Source organism: Colobus angolensis, unplaced genomic scaffold, assembly GCF_000951035.1.
Source record: "Colobus angolensis palliatus isolate OR3802 unplaced genomic scaffold, Cang.pa_1.0 Scaffold51, whole genome shotgun sequence".
NCBI lineage: Eukaryota > Metazoa > Chordata > Mammalia > Primates > Cercopithecidae > Colobus > Colobus angolensis.
In genome coordinates this window covers 6,198,521-6,217,739 of record NW_012118599.1, presented here as the reverse complement: position 1 = coordinate 6,217,739, position 19,219 = coordinate 6,198,521, and the positions used below count along the sequence as shown (strand labels likewise).

The 19,219-nt window shown below is 34.8% G+C and overlaps 1 pseudogene; it reads right to left on the bottom strand.

Annotated features, from left to right (window-relative positions):
- LOC105524952 overlaps window positions 1-19,219 on the bottom strand; it is a 130,425-nt pseudogene that overhangs the window by 10,357 nt on the left and 100,849 nt on the right.

The window sequence follows — 19,219 nt, the reverse complement described above, 5'->3', positions numbered from 1 at the left end:
TAATGATTGCCATTCTAACTGGTGTGAGATGGTATCTCATTGTGGTTTTGATTTGCATTTCTCTGATGGCGAGTGATGATGAGCATTTTTTTCTTTGTATTCTTAATGCCAATTGCAGGATCTGAAACATAGTAGTGTCAATAAATACTCATTTAATTGAATACTTGCATGTCAGATGTGGAAAGACAGTGGAGAAAAGATTGGTATTTGAAGTCTGATTACTTAAAAAAAAGGTTTGTTGAGATATAACTGATACACATTAAGCTGCATATATTTAAGTTATACAGTTTGATAAATTTTCAAACTTATGGACACTTGTAAAAACATCACCATATGCAAAATAATGAAGATTATATAATCAAAAGTTACCTTGTGTTCTTTTGTGTTATTTTGTGTTCTCCTATCTAAGCAACCAGTCATTTATTCTTTCTCAGTCTGTATTAGTTTGCTTTTTTAGAAAGTTATGTAAATGGAATCATCCATATGGAGTGTGTACCAACATTGTTCATTCCATTTTATTGCTAAATAGTATTCCATTATATGGCTGTGCCTTATCTTGTTTATCAATTTGTTGATGGACATTTGGTCATTTAAGGTTTTGACTGTTACAAATAAAGATGCTAGGAACCTTTATGTACAAGTATTTATGTGGACTTATGCTTTCATTTTTCTTGGATAAATACCTAGGAGAGGAATGGCTGGATTATATGATGGGTATGTGTTTAATTTTAAAGATATTGCTAATCTGTTTTCCAAAGTTTGTGGCATTTTCTATTTTCATCAGTAGTGTATGAAAGTTCCAGATTTTTCACTACTTTTCCCTGCCTGGCATGGTCAATTAAAAAAAAATCAGTCACTCTAACAGATGTGTAATAGTACCTCATTGTGGTACATTTCTACAATGACTAATGAGATTGAACCTCTTTTTATGTGCTTATTTGCCATCATTTATCTTCTTTGGGGGAAATGTCTGTTTAGGTCTTTTGTCTGTAATTTCATACTTCTGTTGGATTTTTTTTTCTTATTACTGAGTTTTGAGAGTTCTTTATATGTTCTGGGTATAAGTCTTTTAACAGATATGTGACTTGCTAATACTTTATCACAACCTGTGGTTTTCCTTTTCATTCCGTTAACTATCTTCTGAAGGCACTGTGACAGAAAATTTTAATTTCAATGAAGTTCAGTTTATCAATTTTCTCTGTCATGGATTGTACTTAGGTATTGCAGCCAGTAAGTTTGTGCCAATACCTATTTTTCCTGGAAGTTTTGTAATTTTAGGTTTTGCATTTAGGTCTATGATCTATTTTGGGGTAAATTTTGTATATAATGTTGAGGTATGGATTGATGTTGGCTTTTTTTTGCATATGGATATCTAATTATTTTCTGATTTTTTGAAAAGATTATTCTATTTCCACAGAAATGCCTTTGCAATTTTGTTAAAAACAAGTTTCCCATATATATATGTGGGATATATATATATATATGTATACACACACACATGTATGTGTGTGTGTGTGTGTGTGTGTGTATTTTGGGGATCTATATTCTGTACCAATGATGAATTCATCTTTATGCCAACACCACACACGCAGATTCATAATGAGCTTTGACATCAGGTAATGTTAACTCTCTAAATTTGCTCTTTTTCAAAGGTGTTTTTGGCTATTCTAGGTCCTTTTATTTTTCTATAAATTAAGAATCAGTTTGTCATTTTCTACCAAAAAACCTTGCTGGGATTATAAATGAAAATTCATAATATTTGTAGATCACTTTTTAGACTTGATATCTTAGCAATATTTAGTCATTTGACTCAAGAAGATGGTGTATCTATTTAGGGCTTCTTTCAGTGACATTTGGACGTTTTCAGTGTACAGAACTTCCATGTTTTGTCAAATTTATCTCTCCTCACTTTATTGTTTCTGATGCTATTGCAAATAATGTTATTTTGAAGTTTTAAATTCTGATTGTTTATCAATAATACACAGAAATACAATTGATTTTTGTATTTTGATTTTGTATCCTGAGACATTCCTAAATTCAGTGATAAATTCTGTAGATTATTTTCTCTTGGTAGATATTATCAGATTTCCAATTATACCTTTGGGAACCATGTTTTTTGGAAATACAGTTTTACTTGTTTCTTATGCCTTTTTCTTTCTTTCTCTCTCTCTGGATAGAAATTCCAGTACAATGTTGAATAAAAGTGGTAGTAGCAGATATCTATCTCTGTCTTGTTTCTGATGTTTGGAGAAAAGTTTTCAGTCTTTCACTAATAAATATTATAAATATAATGTTTGTTGTAGGTTCTTTGTAAATGCCCTTTATCAAGTTGAGGTTTGTTGATACTTTATCAGAAATGGATACGGGATTTTGTCAAGTACTTTGTTTGTATGTCTATTGAAATGATCTTATGGTTTTTCTTTTTCTTTTTTTTTTTGATTGTTAGTATAGTGAATTACATCAATTATTTGAAAATGTTAAACCAATCTGACATTCTTGGTATAAATGTCACTTTGTCATGATGCCTCATCTTTTTTATACATTATTAGATTTGATTTGCTAAAATATTGTTTAGAATTTTTACATCCGTGTTAATGAAGGATGTTGGCCAGTAGTTTCCTATTCTGATAATAGCTTTGTCTAGATTTGGTAATAGCATGATAATGGCCTCCAATAATGAGATGTAACATTTTCCTCCGTTTTAAATTTTCTGGAAGAATTTGCATAGAATGATATTTTTTTCCCTTAGATGTTTAGTAGAATTCATCAGTGAATCCATCTAGTTCCAAATTTTCTGAGAAAAATTTTAACTAAATATTCAATCTAACATAAAAGGTTAGTATCTTCGCTCTTTTTATCTTGATCAATCTGAACAAAGACTTTCAATTTTATTCATTTATTCAAATAATAACATTTTTGTTTTGTTGTTTTCTACTTTGTTTTCATTGATTTCTGCTCTTTAAAAATTATATGATTTATTCTAGTGGCTTTGGATTTTATTTGCTCTTCTTTTTCTAGTTTCTTAAGTCTGAAGTTGAGATAACTGATTTAAGAAATTTCTTTTCCATTATAGGCATTTAGTGCTATAAATTTCTTCATCGATGCTACTTTAGTGGCATCACATACATTTAACTTGTTCTTTAAAAAATTTCATTCAGTTGCAAATGCTTTTCAGTAACTCTTCTTTATTTTTAAAAGTATGTTATTTAGTGTCCGATTATTTGGAGGAATTTCTCAGGTATCTTTATGTTATTGATTTATTTTTTAATAGAACTGCCAGATTTACTTATTTTTATTTTAAAAACTTGACAGATAAAATTGTATGTATGTGGAACCTAAAAATGTTGATCTCTTAGAAGTAGAGAGTAGAATGGTAGTTATCAGATTTATTTTTTAAAAATTTTAATTGATTCCCATTTTAATTCTTTTTATTCAGAGAATATACTTTGTGTGATCTGAATGCTTTCAAATTTGTTGATACTTACTTGTGATCCAGAGTATGTTCCATCTTGGTAAATGTTCAGTGTGCACTTCACAGGAAGCCGTTTTTGGGTGAAGGGTCTGGGTCAAACTGATTGATACTGTTCAAATTTTCTATACCCTTACTGATTCCTATCTAATTAGTCTGTCATTTATTGAGAAAGAGGATTGAAATCTCTGACTATAATTGGAGATCTGTTTATTTCTCCTTCCAGTTTTTGCTGCATTTATTTTGAACTGTGTAATTAGGTTTAGGATTATGTCTTTTTCATGAGTTGACCCCTTTATCACTATGAAATAATCATCTTTATTACTGGTAATATTCTGTACTCTGAAATTTACTTTGTCTGATATGAATATAGCCACTATGGCTTATTTTTATTTGTATTCACATGTGCTATCTTTTGTCATTCTTTTACTCTTACCATATCTGTGGCTTTATATTCCAAGTGTGTTTTTTGTAGTTAGGTCTTGAATTTTTTCATTATCTATTTGACGGTCTCTCCTTTTTAATGGGGGTATTTGGACCATTTACATTTAATGTGATTATTGTGTGATTAGGTTTAAGTCTCTCAGCTTGGTGTTTGTTTTATAATTGTTTCTTCTGTTCATTCTGTTTTACTATTATCCTGTCTTTTTGGAATTATTTGTATATTTCTTAAAATTACATTTTATCTCCTTTGTTGTCCTTTTTTAATTTTGCTATATTAATGGTTGCTTTAGTGTTTATAGTATATAGCTTTAAATTGTTACAGATTATCTTCAACTGATAATATACTAGTTTGTATGTTGTTTAAGAATCTTAAAATAATAAATTTAATTTCCTTCCAATTTTATGTTATTTTGTCAAATATTTAATTTCTACATATAAGTCTGATACTACAATGGTTTATTTTTATTTTTGAGACAGATTCTTACTCCGTTGCCTAGGCTGGAGTGCAGTGGAGTAATTTCAGCTCACTACAGCCTCTCCCTCCTGGATTCAAGTGATTCTCTTTCCTCAGCCTTGAGAGTAGCTGGGATTACAGGCACCTGCCACCACACCCGGCTAATTTTTGTATTTTTAAATAGAGACAAGGATCACCATGTTGGCCAGGCTGGTCTTGAACTCCTGACCTCAAGTGATCCACCCACCTCAGCCTCTCAAAGTGCTGGGATTATAGGTGTGAGCCACTGCATGCAGCCTACAATGATATTTTTATTTAAACAGTCAATTCTCTTTTAAAGCATTTAAATAACAAGAAAAAAGCAATATATTTAATGATGTAGTTACCTTTTCTTATGTTCTTCATTCTTTCATGTACATGTATATTTCCATCTGGTATAATTTTCCTTCTGCCTGAAAGACTGCCTTCTATAGTTCTTTTAGTATGAGTCCGCTGGAGATGAATTTGTTCAGGTTTAATATTTCTAAAAAGTCTTGATTTTACTTTGATTTTTAAAAGCTGTTTTCAATGAGAATAGTTCTAGTTTGACCCTTTGCCCCCATTACTTTAAAGAGATTGCTTTTCTATCTTGCTTTCATTGTTTGATTGTTTATGATGTGAAATCTGTCATCTTATTTTTGATTCTCTGCACATAAGGTGTTTTTCATTCTTGCTGCTTGTGAAACTTTTTTTCATGACTGGTTTAAAGTGTTTGGTTACAATGCACTTTAGTTTTCCTCAGATTTTTTAATGTTTTGTGCTCATTGGACTTCTTAAATTTTTGGATTTATAATTTTCATCAAATAGAAATAATTTTAGCTCAATATTTCTTCAACTTTTCTGACTTACCTCATTCCCAGTTCAAGAACTCCAGTCACATGTATATTAGACTGCTAATGTCTCCCAGTTCACTATTGCTTTTCTCTTTTAAAATAAATTGTATTGTGTATATTTAAGGTATACAACATGGTGTAATGGGATATGTGTAGATAGTAAAATGGTTACTATAGTAAAGCCAATTAACATATATTTCAGCTTGCATAACCATTTTCTATATGTAGCAAGAGCAGCTAAAATTTACTCAATTAGCAAAAATCCTGAATATTACATTATCAACTATAGTCTTTATATCATACATTAGATCTCTAGACCCTCATCTTACATATCTGCTACTTTGTATCCTTTGACCTACATCTCTCAATTTCTTCCCTAACCTGTGCCCCTGATAACAGCTGTTTTATTCCCTATTTTTGTATATTTGACTTTTCTTTTTCTTTTCTTTTCTTAGATTCCACATGTAATGAGATCATACAATATTTATCTTTCTCTGTCTGCCTTATTTCACTTAGCACATGTCCTCTATATTCAACCATGTTGAGGCAAATGGCAAGATCTTCTTTTTAAAAGTTGAATAACATTCCATTTTACACACACGCGCGCACACACACACACACACACACACACCCCACAGTTTCTTTACCCATTTTTCCATTGATGGACATGTAGGTTGTTTGGCTATTTTGAATAGGTAATGAACATGGGAATACAGATATCTTCACAAGGTGATGATTTCATTTCCTTTGGATATGTACCTAGAAGAGGGATTGCTGGGTCATATCATGGTTCTATTTGTAATTTATGTAGGAACCTCTATACTGTTTCCCATAATGGCTGAACCAGTCTCCACTTCCACCAACAGTGTACAAGGATTCCGTTTTTCTCTATACCCTCATCAACACTTGTTATTTCTTGTCTTTTTTAAATGGTAGTTTTATGCTATTGATTTCTATGAGTTCTTTATACCTTCTGGATATTAACCCCTTTTCAGATATATGGCTTGCAAGTGTTTCTTTTTTTCTAATCCATAGGTTGCTTTTCATTTTACTGATTGTTTCCTTTGCACAGAACACCACACCCAGCTTTCTTTTTCTTTTTTTTTTTTTTGGTAGATACAGGATCTTGCCATGTTCCCTGGGCTCATCTTGAACTCCTAAGCTCAAGCAATTTGCCTGGCTCCACCTCCCAAAGTTCTGGGATTACAGGCATCAGCGACTTCACCTGGCCAGGGTAGCCTGCGCTTTTGATGTGTTATCCAAAAAAATCATTGCCAAGGTCAATGTCAAAGAGTTTTCTCCTATGTTTTCTTATGGTTTCAGGTCTTACATTTAGGCCTTTTGTCTATTTTGAGTTGAATTTGTGTATGGTGTAAGATATGGGTCCAGTTTTATTTTTTGCATGTGGGGATTCAGTTTTCCCATTGCCACTTATCAAAAAGACAATTTTTCTTATTGTGTCCTGTTGGTGACCATATATATTTGGATTTATTTATGGTTTCTCTATTCTATTCCACTGATTTATGTCTGCTTTTATGCCAGAACCATGCTGTTTTGATTCCTATAGCTTTGTGATATAATTTAAAATAAGGAAGTGTGATGCTTCCAATTTTTTTGTTGTCGTTAGGGAGGGGGTGGATTGTTGTTTTGCCGCCCAGGCTGGAGTGCGGTGGGGTGATCTGGGCTCACTGTAACCTCCACCTCCTGGGTTCAAGTGATTCTCCTGCCTCAGCGTCTCAAGTAACTGGGATTACAGGCACTCACCACCACGCCCTGCTAATTTTTATATTTTTAGTAGAGATGGGGTTTCATCATGTTGGCCAAAATGGTCCTGACCTCAAGCGATCCACCCACCTCAACCTCCCAAAGTACTGGGATTATAGGTGTGAGCCACTGCACCCGGCTCAATGTTGTTTTTTCTTTCTTAGAACTGCTTTGGCTATTTGGGGTCTTTTGGGATACCATATGAATTTTAAGATTTTTTTTCCCCCATTTTTGTGAAGAATGCCATTGGGATTTTGATAAGGATTGCGTGGAATCTGTAAATTTCTTTGGGTAGTATGGATATTTTAACAATATTTATTCTTTGCTTTTTTTTTCTTTCTTTTTCTTTTCTTTATTTTCATTCTCTGCTTACTCTGTGACTCATTTTGGATAGTTTCTATTGTTACGTCTTTAAGTTCACTTATCTTTCCTTCTGCAATGCCTAATCTGTCATTAATCTCAACTGGTATATTTTTCTTCTTGAATGTTGTAGTTTTTATCTCTGAAAGTTCAATTTGGGCCTTTAAAAACCTTTTCCATGTCTCTACTTCATTTTTTGAACCTGTTTAATTTAGTTATCAACCATTTCAATGTGCTTGCCTGCTAAATCTAAAAAATGTATCAGCTCTGGGTCAGTTTTGAATGATTGATCGTTCTTCTTCTTTTTCTTACTGTGAGTCCTATTTTCCTGCTTAGTAATCTTTTATTGTTATGTCAGACAATGAATTGTACCTTGTTGGTTACTGGAGAGTTTTCTATTTCTATGGATATTCTTGAGCTTTGTTCTTGTGATGCAGTTAAGTTATTTGACATTATTTTGATCTTTTCAGGTCTTGCTTTAAAGATTTAATGAGTAGGAATGGATTCTCCATTACCGAGGCAAGAGCATCCTATGTACTCTACCTATGCCCCTTGAATTCTGAGGTTTGCTAGGTACTATAGCTGACCCTTTGTGAGTGTCAGGCACTGATATTGCTAGATATTGCCTGTGATTCTTTCCCTGTCATTTCCTCACATACATGTGTTACTTGTACTCAGCTGAACACTGAAGGACATCTTCTGTAGATCTTTAAGGAGTTCTCTCCATGTGCAGTTCTCTCCTCTTTAGGAATTTGTCCTGCAAATTCTGGCTGCCTTCATCTCTTCAGACTCTCAGCACTGTCTGCTCAACTTAGGGGGTCTTCTGGGCTTCAGCTGGGTTCCGTATTCTTATGTGGGAGCTGGGAAACCCTCTCAATGACTGAATTAGGGGAAATTGCAGGGCTCACTTGTTTGTTTCCTGCTTCTCAGGAAACATTTTTTCTCGCTGTTCCTCATTGTATAATGTTAAGTGTTTTGAATATTTTGTTTTATATATTTTGAAAACCTATTTTACATATTTTATATTTTGGTTGTTTCAAACAGGAGAGTAAAATTTTCCCCTGTTATTCCATAGAGGTATAAACAAAAGTTTAGGCACAATTGGTTTGAATGGCTCAGTCATTTAGTTGCTATCAGACCTTAGATACATTTCTTTAGTACTTTGAACTTTAAATTTTTTATCATTAAAACTAGGAAAATATCAGCGCTTTCTTAATAGAAATAAAAGATAACATTTAAGTTGTGTCCAACATGGTGTTGAGTATATAGTTGGTATTTAATGTATCTATATTTTTGTGTCCCTTCTCACTTCTCTTTGCTTATGATAGTGTGGAGAAAATACTCATTGAGTTTGTTAAATTAGTTCTGTGATTCCAAATTCAATTCACTCTGTTCTCAAAACATGAAGATTAAACAATGCCACACTGTTGAAAACTGCCCAAACATCTTTTTCTTCTGAGTGTCCAAGGGCAAATAAATCATCTGCTTCTATTGCTAAGATTTGTCTAATTGCTAAGAATTGCTTAATCTTATGCTGTTAATGTGAATAGTAGAGAAATACAAGTGAGGCTCATTGAATAGTACAGTTTTTGACCCCTAACATCTGCCTTCCTTTTCTCTTGTGCTAAATGATATTTTGCAAGTGTTTAAAAATTATTTTATTATGCATGGCTTTAATATCATGTGGTGGGATTGGGGTTATCCAGAAATTTTAGGTTCTAATCTGTAAGATTTCACTTGATTCACACCATATTTATCTTTAAGGAGAGATATGTAGACAGAGCAATCGTATTTAAATATATTATTTGCATGTACCATGTGGTACTTAATCTAAATACCTATGTGCATATACATACACACACCTATATGTATTTAATTTTTAATTATGTCAAATGATTTACTAAATTCCTTACATACTACCTATGGTAAAAATTTGAGTTTTAGCTGTAGACTAATAAAACTTGTTCTGAGGCAGCTATTGCAACCATTGCATTTTTTTTTCTCTGAGCATTAATAGTCAATTTTAGAAAGAGTAATTGGATCTGTTATCTATGTTCCTCCAATTCTCCTACATAACTTTATCAAATTAATCTTCCTTAATCACTGCTTTCATGCTGTCATTCCCCTTTCTCAGAAAAAGTTTAGGAAGTCTGAGTTTTTATCGGCTTACAAGGGAACCCGTTTACTTTCTTTCAAGTCTCTACCCACATAGTTCTCATCCTTCATATAAAAGCCCACTTCCTTTTACTTTCTTGTGTGAAGGCTTCAAATAGGTCAGAACATTGTCTTGTTCGTTCTCCTAGTCTGTCCCACTCTTTCTCAGTGTCTTCTCATACATTTGTTTCTGGCCCTGACCCTGCAAATTTATTTCTCACCTTTTCCCTTAGGTAGATCACCTTAACTTCCTTAATGAAAACTTCCATGACTCCAGCCCTCACTGATACCCCCATCTCTATTTATCTAATAATGTGTAATTATAGAATGATAGCCAGTGCCATAATATTGTGTTGAAACCATCTGGGCTAAATAAAACTTTATGTTTAGGTAGGGGAAATTAAAGTCCGGGAAGTTGATTACTAGCTCAGGCTCACACAAAGTGCTAGTCGTGGAGTCTGAATTAGAATTCAAATCCAGGCATGGTATCTGGAGCCTGTAATCCCAGCTACTATTTAGGGCTGCAGTGAGCTACGATGGTGCCATGGCACGCCAGCCTGGGTATCAGGAACGGACCTTGTCTCAAAAAAAAAAAAAAAAAAAAAAGGATTCTTATATTTTGGACCACTGTACTTTATAACTGTGTGTAAAATTTTGTTCATTTGTTCATGCAATTAACAAATATAAACAGTGTACCTTCTTTGATCCAATCTTTTAATCTACACAACAAGAGATAGATACTGTTGTCATGCTGATTTGACAGACAGGGACTGATCTAAGGCATCAGAAGTAAATGTCAGAGTTGGGATTCAAACCCCAGTCGTTGGGCACTAGGACCTGTGTGTTTAATCACCATGTGACACTGCCTGTCTTTGCTGCAGGTCTAGTTCCCTGGCTACTTTTTAAGTACATGGAGGATGAGGTCATGCCACATACTTCTGGTTCCCTGTTGTCTTCCAGATAGGGAATAAGCACACAGTGTGCCTCAATATTTGTTGATTGACTGGTGTCTGATTCCACAAATTGCTCATTAAGACAGTCCCCAAATCTGAATCAACATTGCCCACAGTCATATTTTTTAAAGAAATTACTTGAATCTAGATAAAGGATTCTGTGTGTATATATGGAAATTAAAATATGAGGCAATCATGAAGATAATTGAGGCAATACCTTACTTTTTACTTCAATAATTTTCCCTTTATTCTTTGTTTGACTTTGTCAGTGTAGCACTGTAGCTCAAACCACTTGACCTGCACCAGTCATTTAGTTTTTGTCACAAAGCCAGGCAACTATGTAGAGAATTTGGATGGCAGAGCCAAAGTCAGTTCTTTCAGCCTCTTGACTGAGTTTGATTCATTCTCACCACACAGTCCAGGGTTATCAGTGGATTTCTTCACACACTGGTCTGTGTAGAATTTGTCCAGTGATCTCCATATTTCATTGCTTCACATGCAATGTGTATATTCCAGAAAGTAGACTATATCTATATCTTTATATTAATATCTGTTATTTCCAGAAATATTTTCCTGGATAAATTACACAGCCAGCCACCATGCCTGGAATTAAGTGAAGGAAACAGAACCACTAGAAAAAAAAGTCCTTTTTGCAGTCAGGTCATTCCAGACCAAAAAACTCAAATCCTTATTGTCAATAAGTATAATATATCATAACAAGATAGTGATTTGTGATGCAAGGCACCAATATAAAATATAGAAGATTATTATTATTCTTATATTTAACTCAAGAGCAATATAAGGTTGATCTGCTTTTATTCTTTAAGTAAATGCTGGTAAGCTTACTAGGTTTATATGATCAACTGGTAGGACTTACTGAAATGATAATCAATAGTATAAATTCTAGTTTTATTTGATATTGGTATAGATATATAGTGGTGAGAAGTTCTGCAAGTTCACTGATTGTTATCTTTTTCTCTCACAGATAGATGAGTAATAAAGTTCTTCTTGAAGTAGAAACAAACGTCTGTGTTAGGAACAGGGTTGTTGATTTGAACTTGTACTAGAGTCTGGAGAACCAGTCCAATTGTTGTTTTAATCTGAACCTGAATTTATTTTAAAAGATACAAAGTTTCGTAACTCTTTTCTGTTCTAGGAAACAAAATGAAGAAGAGGGCTTTTTATATCTTCCTCCATTTATTTATTTTAGGATAATTATTTAGATGTCATGTTTACTATTAGCATTGCCATTTGGAGCTATTTCCAGTTTTAGTTCAATTTCCATCTATTAGAAGGAAAGATAGAACAGTTTTTACCCCCTGATGGAAATGAAAAATGGTGACTATTAATGTCTTTTAGCACGATAACCATGCTTGTTATGATGATTTAGTTGAATTCACTGGAACAGATATAATGGCTAACTTTAGCTGTGTCTACAGAATGGCAGATGCAGATCATTTGCTGAAAAAACTGTAATAGTGCTCTGTACATCTCTGTTGATTTTTATTGTAAACAATAAAATATTTCATTAAAGGAGGCTACTACTTGATTTTTATGAACATCATCTGATCAACTGGACCTGGGAATATAGAATGCAGATGTACACTTGAGTTTCAACAAATGAGTGCTCTCTCTCTCTTTTTTTTTTCTAGTTGAATATTTCCATTTATGTTACTTGGGAAAAGATTGCCACCATAATATGAAGCATCATTACTAAATCTAAATGATGCCCAATTAGGAAGGAGCCATGAAAGGTAAAGGAGAATATTAACAAGAGAAACTCAGCAAGAAGCTTGGCAGGCAGTTTAGGAAGAGACCCTAATCAATGCATTAGATCTATTTCATCATAATCAGAGATAGTAATTTACTTGAATGAAGCCTACTAAGTACTTGGCACAGATTTGGATAACATAATGCAAAACAAAGACATACTGAAAGTGGCTTCAAGGGCCCTAGACGAGGGATCACATTTCTCCCGTGAAAAAATAACACAAAAATCTGATACCTTTTTTCTTAGGCTACCTGGACACACTTCTCTCATTGTGAAAATGAATGCATGTGGATAGCTGTGGCATCCATTAATGATTTTTTTTGTGCTATGTAGATAGGTAGAAAAGGGTGGTTGCATAGTAGTTTAGTGACTAAAACTATACGATATCACCAGATTCAAAATTCATCAATGGAGGCTACCCTGCTAACAAGTCAAAGTGCTAAAATTTGCTGTGCTGTGGCTGGGTTAGTTCAACCTTCTGACAAAGGAATGAGTTAGCAAATACCTTTTGGGTTCTGAGGTTGTGGTGGTCGGCGCCATACTGTGGCTTTTTTCTAAACTACTACTTAATGAATCTGAGCTCGAGCAGAGAAGCTATGACGATGACACCATTTGAAGACACTTTTGGACGTTTTTGCAAGTGTCCTTTGGTCTGTTTCATGTACTTTCATCTCTAAAGTGTCTGCTCCAGCCCTGCTGTCATTGCTGTTGCTACACATTTTTGAGACTTTATCAGAGGGGTTGGCAACTGTTCCTAAAATCACACGTTTCACTACCAGGCCAGGCATGATTCAGTTTTTCAGTCCACTAGAAACTACAATGTTTTGGGAATTCCACGGCTATGTATTTTAATGTAAGGCTTTATCTATTCTATTGCCAAGGTGACATAAGACAGATTCAGTAGTGTTTGAGCCCCTTTAACTCGTTTTTGTACGTTCTCTCATTGGTAGAACTTTGCCCCACCTGTATTTTCTCTTCCAGTTATTGGGTTAAGCCAAGGAACTTCCTGAGACTTCTTGAGTGATTGATAACTCCATTGTGATTGGGAGAGTGGTGACTGAGCATCGATGCTGTCAAAACCCTTTTATCTGCTCTGTGGGCATCGGCATTTTGATGGTGCTGTTATGGATTTACCCCCACAGGCAGTTGAGAACCCAGTAGTTGTTTCAGTTAACCTACTAATCTAAACTCAGTACTATAGCTTTTCTGGACTAGAAAATCAGTTTTTCAGAAAAGTGGCTTTGACCCCTTCATTTAAAGATGTAGTTTCTGAGTGCATCAAACATTTAGGGAAAAAAATCATTGATATGAGATGTCTTATAATTATGGGGTTATTTGTTTAGCATCAATCGTGTCAGATACTGTTCTATCTCTGAAGATAAAAGAGTGAAAAACACAGGCAAAAATACGTACCTTGAAAGAGCTTGCATTCTATTGGGATAGGATGGGACAAATAATAAAATAAAAGTAAAAAATAAATAAAATACATATAAAAAGAACTATGTGATAAATTTAAGCAGCCACGTTGGTAACAAGCTGTTATGGTGCCAACAGAAAACTACTACAATTGTGCGTATCCAACATTTCTTCATTTGTATTGCTCAGCAGTATTCCGGGGTCAGTGTCTTAGTGGACTTACCAGCTCTCCTATTTTTGAGCATCTAAGTTGATTTTAGTTGTTTAGTTATTATAAATAAAGCTATGGAACAAGAAAAAATAAAATGTGTGGTATGTTGGATGGTAGTAAGTGTTATTGAGAAAAATAAAGAACAGAAGGCCTTCGTTGAGTTGGTGGTATTTGAGCAGAGGCCAGAAGGAAGTATGGAGTGAAAAGTCTCCCTGGCACACAGACCTATAAAGAAACAGGTCCTGATTCCAGGAGTTTGCCTGGCAAAGTGAGAGCAAGGAATGGAGTGGACAAGGGAGAGACCAGTAGGAGGTGAGGTCTGAGGGAGAATCGGGGAGGGCAGAGGTTGGAGACAGCTTCATTGTTGTTTTTGTGGACTTAGTTGATGTATTTAAGTCTATTTACCCAGTTGTAATAATGTGGCAACTGTGAAGGATTGGTTGCCCAGGGAAATTCATAAGTGAAATTTTTCATATCTGTAAAATCAATCCACATACCAGTATCCCTGTAAAGGGCTATGCTGACAAATGTTTAGAAGGGAGCAGAGAGCAAGTGGATAGCAAGTGTCTTTATGGGGAGGCATGAAGGCAAGGCAGCCTGCACCTCTCATTATGATGATTCAGTAGATAGTATTTTACCTTGTCTTCAAAAGACAGCGACTTGGCAACTGAGCAAGGACAGCTACTTATGAATTTATCAATACAAAAATGTTTAATAAGGTTTTCTTTTAAACAGTTTCTGTTTTTACCTTCATGCTTTGAGACATATCTAACAGTTATTCTTTCAAATCTTGAAACAAGAAATAAAGCAAAACAAATAATTTTGGGTGACAATATCAAAATAAATTGAGAAGAACAGTTTTTGGAACAAGGTGTTACATTTTTAGTGATAACATTGTGTGTATACATATAGTCAAATTGCTTTTATCTGTGTTCCTGTTTGTTGTTCAGCACAATATCCAAATTTCATGGTAACAGACTGCATCCTTGTAGTTTTATTGCAAGAAAACTCAGTGTTCCAGAAATTTCCTTTTTTAGTTTTCAAATGTGCTTATTTATCTGGACCCCTAGCACTGAATAATCAGTGTTACCACAGTAATTAAATGCTTTTTCCAGCTTCTAGAAAAGTTGACTTCATTTACCGAAAATATATTATAACATTTTAACTTTAAAACATTCAGAGTTATAAGACTAAAAAGTGAAATTTCTTTATTATCTTTCCTTGTAATAACTACTTGACTCTCCGGGAGCACTAATCACAATTTGGTATGCATCTTTTTAGATCTCTGTTATTTAATAACCTACATATATCTGTACACTTACACATATAAAGTGACAGATCATACCATGAGTCATGTCCTACAACTTGCCATTTTTATTATATTTTTATTTATTTTATTTTTTTGAGATGGAGTCTCACTGTCACCAGGCTGGAGTGCAGTGGCGTGATCTCAGCTCACTGCCACCTCCGCCTCCCAGGTTCAAGCGATTTTCCTGCCTCAGCCTCTCGAGTAGATGGGACTACAGGCGCACATCACCACGCCCAGCTAATTTTTATATTTTTAGTAGAGATGGGGTTTCACCATGTTGGCCAGGATGGTCTCGATCTCCTGACCTCGTGATCCACCTGCCTTGGCCTCCCAAAGTGCTGGGATTACAGGCATGAGCCACCATGCCTGACTTGTTTTTATTTATTGACAGGTCTTGGGGGGCCTTCCATGCCACTATCCTACTTCTTTCTTTTTATTTGTTACATAGTATTCCATAGAATATATCTATTCCCTAAAATATTTCCATAGACACTTCTGTGGAATATTTTTAAAAATATATTTAATAGACCCATAATAATGCTATATGTTTACGGGGTACAGTGTGGTATTTTGATATATGTATACAATGTATAATAATCAAATAAGGGTAATTGGGATTACCGTCACCTCAAACATTTATCTTTTATTTGTTTTGGGAACATTCAAAACCATCTCCTCTAGCTATCTGAAAACATGCAGCATATTGTTAGGTATCATCACCCTGCAATGCTATAGAACAGTAGAGCTTATTCTTCCTATGTAGCTGCAATTTTGTGTCCATTAACCCAGCTCTACCTATCTACCCTACCCCTTCCCTTCTCAGCCTTTAGTAACCACTATTCTATCCTCTGCTTCTATGAGATTATCTTTTTTAGCTTTCTATGGAATATTTTTATATACTATTTATTTATAATCTCCATTTCATAAAGGAAATGTGTATTACAATAATATATAGTATACAATAAAAAATAAATTTCATTCATTTATTTATTTATTTTTAGAGATGATTGCTCTGTCGCCCAGCTGGAGTGCAGTGATGAAATCATGGCTCACTGAAGTCTTGACCTTGTGGGCTTAAGTGATCTGTCCACCTCAGCCTCCAAAGTAGCTACAACTACAGATGCATGGCACCATGTCCAGCTAATTGTTTTAATTTTGGTAGAGATGGGGGTCACACTATGTTATCTTCCCCAGGCTGGTCTCAAACTCCTGGCCTCAAACAATCCTCTTGCCTCAGTCTCCCAAAGCATTGGGATTACAGGCATGAGTTAGGAAACCCAGCCAAATTTTTGTTTTTAGATACAGTGGTGCTTCCTTATAGGTTGACCTTTTAATCAAGTGCACATATTTCTTGAAAACAGAAAGTTAAAAGGAAGAATTTATTAGTTGAAGGATATACTTGTTGTGTACTCCCTATTGTAGGCTAGTTTAAAAATGAATGTGTTAGGCCGGGCGTAGTGGCTCACACCTGTTATCCCAGCACTTTGGGAAGCTGAGGCGGGTGGATCACCTGATGTCAGGAGTTCAAGACCAGCCTGGCCAACATGGAGAAACCCCATCTCTTCTAAAAATACAAAATTAGCCGGGCATGATGGCGGATGCCTGTAATCCCAGCTACTCAAGAGGCTGAGGCAGGAGAATCGCTTGAACCAGGGAGGTGGAGGTTGCGGTGAGCTGAGATCATGCCATTGCACTCTAGCTTGGGCAACAAGAGCGAAACTCCATCTCAAAAAAGAAACAAACAAAAAATGCATTAACATCATAAACATAACATAATAAATTCCCATGGTACAAATTCCAATACTTAAGCAAGGCTTAATGTGAAAGTTAGTGACTTCTTCATTCCCTAAACACTGTGTTTTACTTGCTGCAAAGGTAATTCCAGTTAATATTATTTTGAGTATTTCAAGAACAATTTTAAGAATGCACATACACAGAGAATACACACCCAGAGACAGGTATACATATGTATATTCATGTTTACACAATGTAATTTTATATTATATATTTACACAGACTAAGGACAATCACTTTAGAAAACATTTAAAGTGATGTGGTTTAGAAGTTAAAGCTCTGGAGTTAATTTTGCAGGTTGTATACATGGTTTTCTTACTTCAAATTCTCTTTGGTCTTCCAAGTTAATATATTAAAACAGCAGAATTATTTTAAGTAAATTTATTAATATTGCAATTTCATATTTGCACATGGGAATTTTACTACAAAATAATATACAATCTTAACATAGGTATTGTATTTGCATCTGATATCCCACTCTCACCATGATTGTGGATGGTTTAACTTTCTTGCTTACATGCTTACCTGCTTGTCCTATATCAGTGTAAATGAAACCATAACTCCTCAATGAAATATATTACATTTCCTTACCAAATGCCTGTCCTTGTGACAGCATTACACCCAGCCAACAGGTATTATTTTTAACATTATAAAGTAGCAGCTTTCTTTCTCTGCGTTGTTCATTTCCAAAAGTAAATTTTTGCGTGCCTGTAATCCCAGCTACTGGGGAGGCTGAGACAAAAGAATCACTTGAACCCAGGAGGCAGAGGTTGCAGTGAGCCAAGATTGTGCCACTGCACTTTAGCCTGGGAGACAGAGTGAAACTCCTCTCAAAAAAAAAAAAAAAAGAAAAAAGAAAAAAGAATAAAACGTAAACATATAGAGAAAATTTCAGTTTAATGTTTATGAATGCAATTCCACAAATATGTGCTAGACACCAAGGAGAATATTAGACACCAAGGATAATATAAGGATGAAGAAGAAATATTTGTGTCTTCAAGGAACTTCCAATATAGTTACAGAGCTAAGAGAAAATATTACAGTAGTATAGATTATAATATGTTTTACAGGAATGGCATGTACAGAGCACTTGGCAAAAGGCTACAGGAGATACAGAGATGAATCCTCATCTTAAGAAGCCTAGTTTATGCCAGCGAGGGGACTTAAGGCATGTATACAAACAACTTTCAGTAAGCAAGAATGTATTAACTGTCACAAGAGACAATGTAATCAGTGTTCAAAGAAGTCAAACTCCTATTTGACCAAAAGAGGCAGGAAAAGGTTTCAGAGAGGAGGTGGAATTTACAGTGTGCTTTGAAGGATGCATAGAAATTTGACAGGCTACTAAAAGTGTTCAAAAGGAACAGATGCATAAACATTGTAGGAATTATTTCATTTGATCAAAAAGTACTCGTATGTATGAATAGCTTTGAATAGAAAATAATCAGTGACATCTCCTCTGGTCTTTTACAGAAAAATGCAGACAATTACCCTTTTAGAGGCATAGGCACGACTGAGGCAATGTCTAGATAAATTGAGACTATAATTCAGTGATTCTCTAAGCCTGAACCCAAATAAAGTAAATATCTACTTATTTAAAATAAAATTTGTACCCATACCTAAAAGGAGTTGAAAAAAATCACATAAATGCCCATCTTAGTGGTACTAATAATAACTGCAACCATATTTTACTAAAATTTTTGAAGAAATTAATAAATTGTGGGTTGCACATTCTCACTTTTCAGGTGAAGGAATGCTCAGTAGAGTTAAGCAATTGTCTTGAGTTCACACAACCATTAAGTGGAAGAATTAGGATTCCAAACCATGTCCTACTGACTCCAAAGACTCTTTTCTTCACTGCTGCTTAACACCGTCTTCTTACCTGTTTACTGGAAGCGTAGGATAGAGTCAGTATGGTTGTACTAGAGTTCCTGTTTGCCAAAAACAAATCTCACTCTAGCTAAGATAAGTAGAAAAGTAAATTGTTAAAGATGATTGACCATCTCACTGAATCTTTAGGAGAGCCAGGAGTCAAACTTGAAGGCTATGCATCCGGATAGGGTACCCAGTCCCACTGCTGCACTGATTTGATAGCGACCCCATGATTGCCACTTTTGTACAAAGCTTTGCACAGGGTGCTGTTGACACTGATTCAAGGTGCCAGTAAGACCTGGGCCACTGCTGCTCCTGGCTGCTAGATAGCCCTATGCCTCTCTTGCCAGAAGGAAGTAGTTCTACGCGGTGTCTC